General features: G+C 41.6%; 2 protein-coding genes across 8 annotated transcripts in view; one reads left to right on the forward strand and one right to left on the reverse strand.

Annotated features, from left to right (window-relative positions):
• Nucleotides 1-5,135, reverse strand: part of CEPT1 (choline/ethanolamine phosphotransferase 1) — a 35,745-nt gene extending 30,610 nt beyond the window's left edge. The window contains exon 1 of one of the 3 annotated variants that reach the window (XM_055584767.1): nucleotides 5,000-5,135. The gene's annotated coding sequence lies outside the window, so the exon portion shown is untranslated. Of the gene's footprint in view, nucleotides 1-4,507; nucleotides 4,528-4,999 lie in introns of those variants that run through there. The other 2 variants (XM_055584766.1, XM_055584768.1) reach the window with 2 other exon arrangements.
• The window catches only part of DRAM2 (DNA damage regulated autophagy modulator 2), a 30,903-nt gene continuing 22,994 nt past the window's right edge, over nucleotides 5,106-13,014 (forward strand). Inside the window, exons 1-3 of one of the 5 annotated variants that reach the window (XM_055584770.1) lie at nucleotides 5,107-5,276; nucleotides 5,657-5,719; nucleotides 6,276-6,322. The gene's annotated coding sequence lies outside the window, so the exon portion shown is untranslated. Of the gene's footprint in view, nucleotides 5,277-5,656; nucleotides 5,720-6,275; nucleotides 6,323-13,014 lie in introns of all 5 variants that reach the window. The other 4 variants (XM_055584772.1, XM_055584771.1, XM_055584776.1 and 1 more) reach the window with 4 other exon arrangements.

Here is a 13,014-nt window from a genome sequence, read left to right on the forward strand (position 1 = left end):
TTAAAAGGATTAAGTATGAAGAGAAAAGGAAACTCATGGTTAGTAAGCAGGAAGAGAAACCATTAAAGGATTAAAAAAGAAAAAAAAATCTTAACAGAACTAAAAGGGTAGTGGCATTTGATCAACACAGGTGTACTTTGATCTGGCAGAAAGCTATCCAGAACACAGTACGAAATTCCCAGAAATGCTGCACTATGGGAATATAGAATGTGATACAGGGTCTAGGACAACTCAGCAATGAACTTAGTATCAAAATATGCCCACAACTTCTCTCTATTCCCATAAATAAATTCCAATGTCACTAATGATCTAAAGTGGCATCCCAAACCTCAGTTAATCCTGTATCTCAATAATTGGTTTAGAGAACAGTTACCGTAGTTATTAACTGACTTACATTTTCAGAAATCACGAAAGAAGCCCAGTTTAACTAACTCAAGTGCTCTGAAATAAAAATAATAAAATAATTTCAAGCCAAGACAAACCAAAGTTAATTTTCTACCATTTCTAAGAATTCTTTCACACACTCAATTGTATCATAAAGAAACTGATTTAAACTGTTTTAAAGTAATATCTATGTAATGTCAAACATCTGGTTACAAAATCATTTTAGATGATGAAATAACAGACCGATGACCACCAAAATACCATACTATCAAGCGGCCAAATTTTCAGAAGTCAAACTGAATGATGTATTTTCATATTTGGCGAGCTATAATCAATCAGCTCTTACAGATTTCCACTTAAATGGGAATAAAAAGTTTGGTCAACTCAATTTATATTTTATTATTGTAGTGACCCATTCTCCCATAGTTTAAAAAAAAAAAGTGACATATTGAGGATGCTGGCCTGCTTTTGGCACTAAACAGCTACAAGTTTCTGATCCTAATGGTTTTAAGTTTGAGCATTTGGCAGGACTATATAATAAACTGGATACTTTTCCTTTTAAGTGTTTTCCCCTTCTGACCTAGATTTTTGTCCTTCTATTTCTGTTTAAGAAAAATCTACATCTTGACCAACCTTCCTAGACCTAGTTATTATATAATACATACATGTAAAAAGGATATTTCAATTTGGCAACACTATCTCTGTGAAGCTTACTAGCAACAAGATTGCAAATAAAAATTCAGATACATGTTGCCCTTTGTCAGAGGTTGCTGACACTGCCACAGATCCATCTCTACTCTTCCTTCCTCCCATCACACCTGAGACCAGGAGGCAACTGCCAGGAAAACCATCTCTGGAAAAACAGAGGAGTTTCTGAATTTCAGCAAGTGAAAAGCAAGCATATCAAGGGAGCAAGACAGTGAAGGTTGCTACAATAGAAGAGGAGACTCCATGGAGAGAAAGGGGAAAGGATCTGAGATAGGAGTATGGAAAGAAGGTACAAACATTACAAAAATTATTTTGGCTACCTGAAATTTTTATCTAGAGTCAAGCCTATGACCTTTAAAGGTTGAGGAGAAAACATCATTTTCTACCCACACTACAAGGAACTAAAAAATTAATGTAAGAAATTAAAACTAGTGCTGGGTAGCTTAGAAACCCAGCCATCAGTGATAAGTTTTTATGAGAAAATGGATTCCAAGTTTCAAATGCATTCAGCCAATATCTGGGTGCAGTAAACAAGATAGACATGATCCCAGTTCCCAAATCCAATGGAAAATAAGTAAAAGAAGGTAAATAAGCAAATGACATTACACACTTACACACTGTGATGGGCAGTATGAAGAAAACAAGATGTAGAGTCAGAAAATAGTTGAAGACAAACATTGTAGACAAGGTGGTTGAAGACCATGAAAAAGAAGCATTTATACCTGGTGGCTCAGATAGTAAAGTGTCTGTCTGCAATGCAGGAGGCCCAGGTTCGACCCCTGTGCTGGGAAGATCCTCTGGAGAAGGAAATGGCAGCCCACTCCAGTACTCTTGCCTGGAAAATCCCATGGACCGAGGAGCCTGGTAGGCTACAGCCCATGGAGTTGCAAAGAGTAGGACACGACTGAGCAACTTCACTTTCACTTCACATACTAAATTCAGAGGAAAAGGAGACAGCCATTCCAAGCGCAAGAGGAAGAACAGTCCAAGAAAGGAAAACAGACCATGAGGCAAAATCCAGCTTATTTTTCTTATTCATATCTGTGGGATCACTATAGCTGGACAGTAATAAACCATACGAAAGAGTGAGATTAAGGAGAGTATGAAAAGCCCAACAATGCATAGGTTTATAGACTGTGGCAAGGAGTTAATATTTTATTCTGATCTTATAGAAAGCCATCAATTAACCTATAAAGAAATCTATAATTTTGCAGCACAGCCAATTTATTAACTTAGAAAGTGTTTTAACAAATTATAACAATAAAAGTGAACATTTTAAATGTTTTAAAATCCTCATTACCTGGTGTTCAGATTACAATAATACTGATCACTGTCCCATGTAACCTCTCCACTTGTAACCAGCATATTTCCCTCCTCTGCTATAATTTGGCTTGAACGTGATACTTCTTTCATAGCACTTACCACATTTTGAAGTTTTTTTTGTTAATTGTTGTTTTTTTGGGGTCTTTTCCCCACACTGATATGTAAGACACAGGAGTGCAGGAGCCATGCATGTCTTAACATTCTTTTCCCAAAATCTTATACCATACCTAACACTAGGTGGGTGATCAGTACTTATTTGTGGGACAATGAACAAATGTGATTCATCTAGTTATTTAATAGCACTGGATTGTTTGAGATCTTTGAGGAAACAGAAAGATTGAAATATGCCATCCATGCCCTCAAGCTCAAAGTGGTGGTGGGGAGCCTTGTAAACAGCTAAGCTATAACATACTGTGAACAAACTGCTGTGGGAGTTCAGGGAAGGGTGCACATATGGTCTAACAAAATTCTTCTTTGCACATACATGTATTTATGTAAAAAGTCCAATGAAGGTACAAAAATTAAATCATAGACATTTAATGAGTATCTTTACTAAAATTATATACAATTTGTAGACCTTAAGTCTGTGATGCAAAACATCTGTGCTTACAGCCGCTAAAGATAATAACATGCTGCCTACAATATTCCAGTGTTCAGCACCGGTGAAAATCTGACAAGTGTCACACTAAAAAAGGAATCTCCAACCGCTCAGCAGAGAATAAGGTAAGCTCACACAATATCCAACCTGTAGTGTGAAATTCCAGAATTCCCATCCCCCCTATGTCTAAGGGTGCCAAGTTTTGAGCTGCACTGATTCAGCAGTATGCTTACAACCCTTTCACAGGAATTGGTGACTACACAGCTCTTTCCACTTCTATGGTACGACTAAAGGAAAATACTAATGGTGAACAATATTTGGGAGGCAGAGCAAACTATAAAAAAACAAGCTTAAAAAAACGGATCACAGGATTACATTCAGCATTATTTAACAAGTGATACACAGAACAAGTTACCAAAAACAAAAGCCTTTTCAGAAGACTTGGAAGCTAAAACAGTACTGTGTAACACAATTCAGATCTACTGCTTTGCTGAAGTGAAATCTTGCATTCCTTAAAAGAAAAGGAAACAACTTCTTCCAGAAACAAACAAACAAGCAAAAAAAGCCAAAGCTTAACATTTGGTGGATTATTTTCCTATTCCCTTAAAAGAGACAGCATAGCATGACCCTCAAAAAGAATGTCACCGGTACTTTTAGCCTAAACAAGTCTACTCTGCCTAGAAAACACACTGACTATCCAGTAATATCTAACGGGGGTTGTAAAACAAGTTTATATTTAAATATCAAACATATAATAGTGTTTATAATGTAAATTTTAAGAGATTGGGTATGAGAAAGGAAGAAGAACGCATTTATGAAACCATAATTGTAAATATTCAGTAATAATCTAATAGCTGGACAACAAATGAAGGTACCTCTGTCAGAACAGGTTAATACAAGAGGAAGCTTTATCTGGCTTTTTTCCAAATGCAAGGGTTGTAAAGACAAGTTGCACAAGGGGCTTCCAAACAGTTTTTGCTCAGCACAAAATGAATATGTAGCAAAATGCCTTTAGAACTTCAATATCTGGAATTTTACATGAAACCCAATGGTTCTTGAGTTCTTATGGTCTAAATGCTCTCAATTCAATACCTCCACTGAACACATGCCCAGTAGCACGAGAGTAGAAACAGAATCTTCATTCCTTGTTCACACACACGACACTAACGTTTGTTTAAAGATAATTACGAACTTGCCTATTACCGTTAACACGGACTCATCAATGAACTAAGAGACTTAAAGCAAAATCACATATATATATTAATACCAATGATGCAAAATGTCATAAATAACACAAAAACGCCAATCACCGAACTGGAGTAAAAACAAGTTAAACACAGCAACATTTAAAGATCCCATTCATCTAGTGTTATAGGGACACCGGCAAAGACTAGCAAACCCTTCCGTCCTTCCAAGAATACTTCTGAAATAAACCCTAGTTGGCAACCTTAGAGATCGTCAGTATACTCTGAGATTTCTAGAAAAGTTGCTGACCAAGAAGTGTGGCCCCAGCCACGAATCACCAGCACCGTATTCCAAACGGAAGGCAAATTCGGCACAGGATTCAACACGGTTTGTGGACTTAGCAACACCTGAGCAGGAGGGTGTGGACCTGATAGGCAAGGTCGGTTCCGCGCAGGCAGCGCCCCTAGCCCTCGGCCCGCCCAGCCCGGGCCGCCGAGGTTTTCTCCAGCCTTACACCCAGCACAGTAGCCCCCGAGCTCTCGCGCTGGCAATGCGCCACCTCAATCTCTTCATCCGGGGTCAGAGGAGCAGTAGCCCCTCGCCCTCCCCACAAGCCCGCGCGCGAGGCTACCCTGCGCAAGGAAGAAACTGCGTTCGCCTCGCTCGAGTCCATACAGAGATATATTCCAATGCCCCACCCCAGAACTTGCAGCCCTCTCTCCGCCCCTTTTGAGAATCGTGGCCCCCGACACATTCTTTATATTCTGGCCGTTTCCCCAGGACCGAGCCTCGCATCCTTACCACGGCCCGCAAAAGCACACCGCTAGAATTAAGACCTGCGACTCCAGCCGACTGGGTGACTCTGATCCGCGGCAGCACGTTCACGACACTTTCGCGATTGCCGTAAAGGGATACAGTGTCGGAGCAGGCGGCGGCGCGAGCGCGCACCTCTGAGCGGTGAGCGCGCCCCGGGACCGGCTTGGCTGCTCGGGAGCGCGCTTCGGGGCCCTGCCCCATCTCCGTTCAGCCGGCCGCCTCCGGACCCGGCGGTCCGTACTGGCAGGGTCGTCTGAGCGAGGTAGGCCAAATAGGGAATAAGGGCCGGCTCCAGCCCCAACTAAGGAGGGGTGTATTAGAGAATGGGATCGGGCAGGTCAGAGACGGGGATGCTGCCAGGAGCCCCACAACCCTGTGGCGGGCGTGCGAGGCGTCCAGCTTCCAGGGACCACGCTGTGCGACTTGTGGGAGAGGGACCAGGTGGCAGCCGGAGCGCGGACGGACTGCTGGGGATCCGATTGGGGAGGAGGGGTCTTGAGTGGGTGCAGGCTGGGTTCAGGTCTCCGCGCCTCACCTTTCAGTGTGAGTTCTTGGTCTTTCCCCCTCCCCCGCACCCTTCCACGCCTAGCTTGCTCCAAGCCCTGCCAAGCCTCCGCCTCCCACGTCTTTTCTCTGCCCCAGGCACGGGTTAATCGAGTTCTTCGTCCCAGTTCTTTGCGCCTCCGGAAGAAGGCATCGGTGGATGTAAATAATTCCTTGGTTTTATTTGTTTTAAGCGGTTATCGAGAACCTTTGCCCCAGTCCCACAAAAAACTGTGGTTGAGTATACCTTCCCTTTGTCACTCCCGGGCTTGGATTCCTGGAGGGGTGGGGTAGGTAGGGGAGGAAGGTTTTTGTGGTGACTTGCTACTTAGCAGCAGCAGCTAAGGAAACAGCAACCCACTCCAGTATTCATGCCTGGAAAATCCCATGGACCGAGGAGCCTGCGGGGCTACAGTCCATGGAGTCACAAAGAGTCGGACACGACTGAGCGACTTCACTTTCGCTTTCACTTTGTGTTTACCCGAAGCTCAAGTCTTCCCTGGGGTGAGCAGAGTAGTGTGTGTGTGTGTGTTGTGTGTGTGGTGTGTATGTGTGTATGTTAGTCGCTCAGTCGTTCCCCACTCTTTGGGACTCCTGGACCGGGGTCCGCCAGGCTCCTTTGTCTATAGACTTCTTCAGGCAGGAGTACGGGTAGCCATTCCCTTCTCCAGGATATCTCCCCCACCCAAGAATCAAACCCGGGTCTCCTGCATTGCAGGCAGATTCTTTACCGTCTGAGCCACCAGGAAAGTCCAGTATAGAAAGGTAAATATCTAGTCCTTTATATCTTCACAACTGTGCTTACATTAGGATACATTTGTAAAACGCCACATTTTTCCAGTTCTCCCAAATTTAAATTTATAAACCAATACTAAATACAGCTCTAATTTGCCATGCACCATCAGATTCTCCCTCGACTTCTCTCCCTGTAATGTTTGATCCGACTTGTAAAAGTGTTACTTAATTTTCTAGACTATTTAATTTTTAATCATTATGAGAATAGTATGTTTGTTAGAAGGCCAAATTAGAGTTTAGAAAAATAACCATTTACTATTATGCTTTGCTTTGGGCATGATTCTGTGTACCTGTGGCTTTCTTTCTTCACTTGGAATATCCAGAATTTACTTTTTTATTGTCCCTAAGCAGTCACCCCTTAGAGGAAACAGCATAAAGAATTCATCTTTTTTACCTGTGGCATTAAATATTGCGGAATTTAAAACTTGTAGATGCAGTTCTGGTTCAGGGATCTTCAAGGAAAGCAGAGATAAGATAGGTGAGAAATGCAAGAACATTTTGTTAAGTGTTTCTGTTATTGCTGTGTGAAGGTTATTCCTGCATATTTTCAAGAATCTTGAAAGGTTTCTTAAATTATTAAGCATTAAAATTCCAATTTTGCTTGGTTGGCAGTGCTTCCAGCTTTCCAGTGTGATAATACATAGGCAACAGTAGTCTTCCTTACCTCGGTGCACTTAAATTTCTCAGTGGTCCTTTGCAAACTGGTAAACCATTTGCCCAATAACCTCAGATATGCAGATAAGACTAGCCTAATGGCAGAAAGCCAAGAGGAACTAAAGAGCCTCTTGATGAAGGTAAAAGAGGACAGTGAAAAAGCTGGCTTCAAACTTAACAATCAGAAAACTAACGTCATGGCATCTGGTCCCATCACTTCATGGCAAATAGATGGGGAAAAAATGGAAACAATATAAGACTTCATTTTCTTGGGCTCCAAAATCACTGTGGATGGTGACGGTAGCCATGAAATTAAAAGATGCTTGCTCCTTGGAAGAAAAGCTATGATAAACTTAGAGTATTAAAAATCAGAGACATCACCTTGCCAACAAAGGTCGGTATAGTCAAAGCTATGGTTTTTCCAGTAGTTATGTACGGATGTGAGAGTTGGACCATAAAGAAGGCTGAGTGCCAAAGAATTGATGCTTTCAAACTGTGGTGCTGGAGAAGACTCTTTAGAGTCTTTTGGACAGCAAGGAGATCAAACCAGTTAGTCCTAAAGGAAATCAAATCTGAGTGTTCATTGGAAAGACTGATGCTGAAGCTGAAGCTCTTATACTTTGGCCAGCTGATGCGAAGAGCCGACTGATTGGAAAAGACCCTGATGCTGGGAAAGGTTGAGGGCAGGAGAAGGGGGTGACAGAGGATAGGATGGTTGTATGGCATCACCAACTCAGTGAACATGAGTTGAGCAAACTTCAGGAGATAGTGAAGAACCCGGAAGCCTGGCACGCTGCAGTCCTTGGGGTCCCAAATAGTTGGATATGTCTGAGCAGCTGAACAACAACCATTTGCTGCTGCTTTTCCTCTAAATTGTCAATTTAGATAACTAGAACCCTCAAAACCTAAGGAGATAGGAATCTAAGATGATTCACATGTACAGGAATTAAGAACTGTCATTCCCCATCCCTGTGGCTAATTGTGGTTGTACAGAGTTGATAAATCACCTATCATTATTATGGGGCTTCACAGGTGGCTCAGTGGTGAAGAATCCGCCTACCAGTTCAGGGAACCCTGGAGATAACAGATTCTATCCCTGGGTGCAGAAGATCCCCTGGAGGAGGAAATGGCAGCCTACTCCAGTATTCTTGCCTGGAAAATCCCATGGACAGAGGAGCCAGCAGTCTACAGTCCATAGGGTCGGAAAGAGTTGGACATGACTAAGTGATTAAGTATGAGCATCAGGATTATTTGTATGTTTACTCTGTACTACTCTAAGGAATAGCTGCTTTACAAATCAGAATACTGAAACTCAGAAGCTAAGTAACTTGCCTGAAATTGTACAGCTGGGATGTGATAAAGCTGAGATTTGCATTTAAGTAAATCTGATCTTAAAACTGTGTTCTTCCCATTGCATCTCAGGGGCTAGTCAGTACTCTATTTGGCTTAATAATAAGCTATCATCTTTTCCTCATTATTGTTTTTCCTTCTGTGGGAGGGAACTCAGTGTTCTTCATTTAATTTTATCCTTTTTGATATCAGTGAAAGGTGTCTAATGTGAGAAAGAATGAGAAAATTGATATCCCAGATTTAAAATATTTAATTCTATGTATTATATTATTATAAAATACACACATATCAACTCTTTAAAGAAAAAATTAATAGCATAGTGCTCTACCCTTGAACAATATTGGTGCATTGACTTGAAATTTTACAGGTTTTAAAGACATGAGAAGACAATGGCACCCCACTCCAGTACTCTTGCTTGGAAAATCCCATAGACAGAGGAGCCTGGTAGGCTGCAGTCCATGAGGTCACTAAGAGTCGGACACGTCTGAGCGACTCCACTTTCACTTTTCACTTTCATGCATTAGAGAAGGAAATGGCAACCCACTCCAGTGTTCTTGCCTGGAGAATCCCAGGGACGGGGGAGCCTGCTGGGCTGCCGCCTATGGGGTCGCACAGAGTCGGACACAACTGAAGTGACTTAGCAAAGACATGTGGGTTGAAACAGCCTCTATTTTGTTTATATGTGAGTTTCAGGATTTACAAAAAGGTGCAGGTTTGGGCATATTTGAAGACCGGTATTTTATGAACTTTCATCTTTTACATTCTGAAAGAGGCACGTCTACTGACCACCCATGACAGCATCTTTACATATATTATCTCATTTACTTCTTGAATAAACCTCTCTGAAGCAGGTATTCTTTTAGAGCATTTAACAGTTAATACTAAAAGGTACCAGTATCAGTAAGTGTTTAGGTTCTTTACTTGTGCTATGTCAGTGTAATCCCTGTAATAGTGATCCAGTGCTGTCCAATAGAACTTTTCCACGGTAATGGAAATGTTCCATATTTTCACCATCCTGTATGGTAGCTACAGCTGTGGCTTCTGAGCACTTGAAATGTATCTAGTACAACTGAGGAACTGAAGTTTTTAATTTAAATAGTCACAAGTGGCTTTGTTGTTGTTATTCAGTTGCTATGTTATTCGATTCTTTGTGACCCCAGGGACTGCAGCAAGCCAGGCTCCTCTGTCCTCCACTGTCTCCCCGAGTTTGTTCATAGAGTCTGTGATGCTATCTAACCATCTCATCCTCTGCCGCCCCCTTCTCCTTTTGTCTTCAGTCTTTCCCAGCATCGGGATCTTTTCCAGTGAGTCAGCTCTTCACCTGTGGCTGGTACTGACTGTATTGGACAGTACAGCCTTTGCCAATAATACTATTGTCATTTTTCAAAGGAGAAACTGGTTCAGAGAAATTAATGAAGCTTGCCCAAGTTCACATAATTTTATTTAAAGAAGTTTTTGAGCAGAAATGTGTTTTAGGAAAGTTAATTTGGCAGTGCGTGTAGAATGGATGGAGGGGAAGGAAAAACACAGGCCAAGAGAACTGAGAATCTTATTTGAGTGTTTACAGTGGTAGCTAGGAATAAGAATGGTTGCAAATGACCAGGACCTGCATCTTGTCACAAGAATATTGTACTGCATATCACTAGGCTAGGAAAAGGGCAAAATTTGAAGTGTGATTTCTACTGAATGCAAATTGCTTTTGTACCATTGTAAAGATGAACTGTAAGTTGGGGATTGCTTGTACTGTTAACTGAAATAGAAAAATCATGAACCTTTTTGGGGTTTATGAGGATCTGGTCTGGGTTATTGAATACTTTTTATGGGCAAGTCCCTATTCTGTGAGTAGAGAAATGGAATTCCTCATCAAGGATTTTATCCACTTCAGACACCCTCCCCAGTTTTTATACTGTCAAAGAAAATGAGCTGTAAGAGATGTGCAAGTCAGATGTTCTCAGAAGAAGGAATGTTCATTTCCAGATCCAAATGGATTAGGGAAGGTTGTGTGGATATGCTATCTAAGCCCGATTTTGAAGGATAGGAAGGATTTGGACATGCACAAACAATTAAAGGAAGAGATTGTGTGGGAATTCTCTGGTGGCCCAGTAGTTAAGAGTACCAGGCTTTCACTGCCATGGCCTGGGTTCAGTCCCTGGTCCAGGAACTGAGATCCTGCAAGCTGCGTGGCAAGGCCGAAAAAGTAAACTAAAATAAAATAGGCTTTCCCATTCTCCCTGGACAAAGACAGTGCTTTCCCCAACTTTGAACAAAATGAATCATCTATCTCCACCACTCTGACTCTCTTCTCTGACTTTATCCCATACTCTGGAACTTGACTGGGACCATAGCCTCCAACATACCTGAGATTAACACGGCCCTTGGGATTCTGGGAGTTTTGGTGTTTTTGTTTTTGTTTTGTTTTGTTTTTTTAAGAAGAGGTCATGCTTCTAGCAATAGGGTGGACAAAATCTTTTGAAAATCCCTTTTGCCAAAACACCCAAAGGCTGAATAAATTATATTAGCCTTGTAAATGTATAGCAGTCCTCATAGGAAAGAAGGGGAAATTCCCAGGGTTAAAAAGTCGAAGAGAGTTGACACCAGGGTAGTAAACTAGTAGTGTGTCTTTTGAGGGGGCTTTGAAATGAGGTACAATTATGGATAAATGATAGGCTACCCCTGTTACCACCCAAGTTAGAGAGAGAGAATTTATAACCCTTTGACCTCCCGGATGTATAACTTCCAGAGACACCATTCATGTTATATAGTTGGTGTAGGTAATGCCTGTGTGTCAGGGGATGACTTTTTCATAAAAAATAAAGTGTAAATATTCCCATTTGCAGTTGTACAACTTGTGGCCTTGGAGAACCACCTCTTCCCTCAAATCAGCCAGGACCCTCAAAAATCTACATATTCAATGAAAGATGGGCTAGGAAAAAATATCTCCTTCCTGGCAAAGAAGGAGCACAGATTTGTTCCTTTTCATCACAGCTCCAGGTGGGGGACTAAAGATACCACATAAGAACTTAAAACTATAGAGCCTGTCATCGCTCAGATTCAAAGTTTAAATTTACTTGTATACATGATCTGAAAAACTTGGAAGCCAAGAAATTAAAGTCAACCTAGGTTCATAATATGCCAGAGTATCTGGAAAAAAATACAGACCCTCTCTGCAATGATTCACCCTTAAACTAAACCTTTTAGAATACTCCCAATTAAGATCATCTAAACAGGAGCTCCAACCAGTCCATTCTGAAGGAGATCAGCCCTGGGATTTCTTTGGAAGGAATGATGCTAAAGCTGAAACACCAGTACTTTGGCCACCTCATGCGAAGAGTTGACTCATTGGAAAAGACTCTGATGCTGGGAGGGATTGGGGGCAGGAGGAGAAGGGGACGACAGAGGATGAGATGGCTGGATGGCATCATTGACTCGATGGACTTGAGTCTGAGTGAACTCCGGGAGTTAGTGATGGACAAGGAGGCCTGGCGTGCTGCGATTCATGGGGTCGCAAAGAGTCGGACACGACTAAGCGACTGAACTGAACTGAAACTATGGAGCTCATAGTCAAAAATTGGGGGAAAAAAAAGTGTGCAAGGGCTGTCAGAACCAACAAAGTCGAAACTAGACTCCTAAAGATTTTAAATTCAAATTTTTAGAAGTTACTCAAAATTTATAGAAATTAAGAATTATTGTCCAGAAACATGCTGGGGAAAGTCCTGTAGGAACTTCGCAAGGAATTGGCATCAGGTAAAGAAAGACTGGGAGTGATCCCTGAGAGATGGGAAACAATGGGTCCAATTTACTGCCTAGGCAGAGTTCCCAAGCAAGGCACCCAATGTGAAAGTGTTAGTTGCTCAGTCATGTCCAACTCTTTGCGACCCCATGGACTGTAGCCCACCAGGCTCCTCTGTCCATGGAATTTCTCCAGGCAGGAATACTGGAGTAGGTTGCCATTTCCTTCTCCAGGGATCTTTCTGCACCAGGGATTGAACCTGGGTCTCCTGTATTGCAGGAAGATTCTTTACCATCTGAGCCACCAGGGAAGCCCCAGGGAACAAGCATGATTAACTAAATAGAGGAGTAAAATTGATGGAATGTTAAGGGGTGACAGGAAGAAAGAACAGAAAAGAGATTATGATGATTCAGACAGGAAATTACTCAAGTTGAGTGTACAATGGTGACTCTAGGGATAAAGGAAAAGAAACTTATTTAGCAAAGTTTAGATGTACATATTTAGTAGCAAGTCAGATGATCAGAGTTAAAGAGAAGTACGAGTCAAAATGGCTGAGGTTTCATTATTTGGAAGGTCAGTCTGAGATGAGGAAGCTGAGCACATTGGAGGATCGTGGAGATAAGAGTTTAAGTTTTTACAGAGTTCATGGGAAATACTGAATTGCAGTCTGTCACACTATGAGAAGATACTCCTCCAAATATGAAATTATTTTCACATGTGTAATAGTAATTTCTTGTAATTTGAAAGTATTTCTCTATTTTTAAATATTAAATGCATGAAGATACATTAATATTTTCTAATTCATATTTTTGACACTTAATTAGTTACCAACATCCTCAGTCTGGAATTTAAGGGAGAAAGTGGTGATGTGTGGTATATGTGTAGATAGGCCTTCTAAAGTTAAGTGAGAAAGAGAACCAAACAAGCA

Source organism: Bubalus kerabau, chromosome 6, assembly GCF_029407905.1.
Source record: "Bubalus kerabau isolate K-KA32 ecotype Philippines breed swamp buffalo chromosome 6, PCC_UOA_SB_1v2, whole genome shotgun sequence".
Classification (NCBI taxonomy): Eukaryota; Metazoa; Chordata; class Mammalia; order Artiodactyla; family Bovidae; genus Bubalus; species Bubalus kerabau.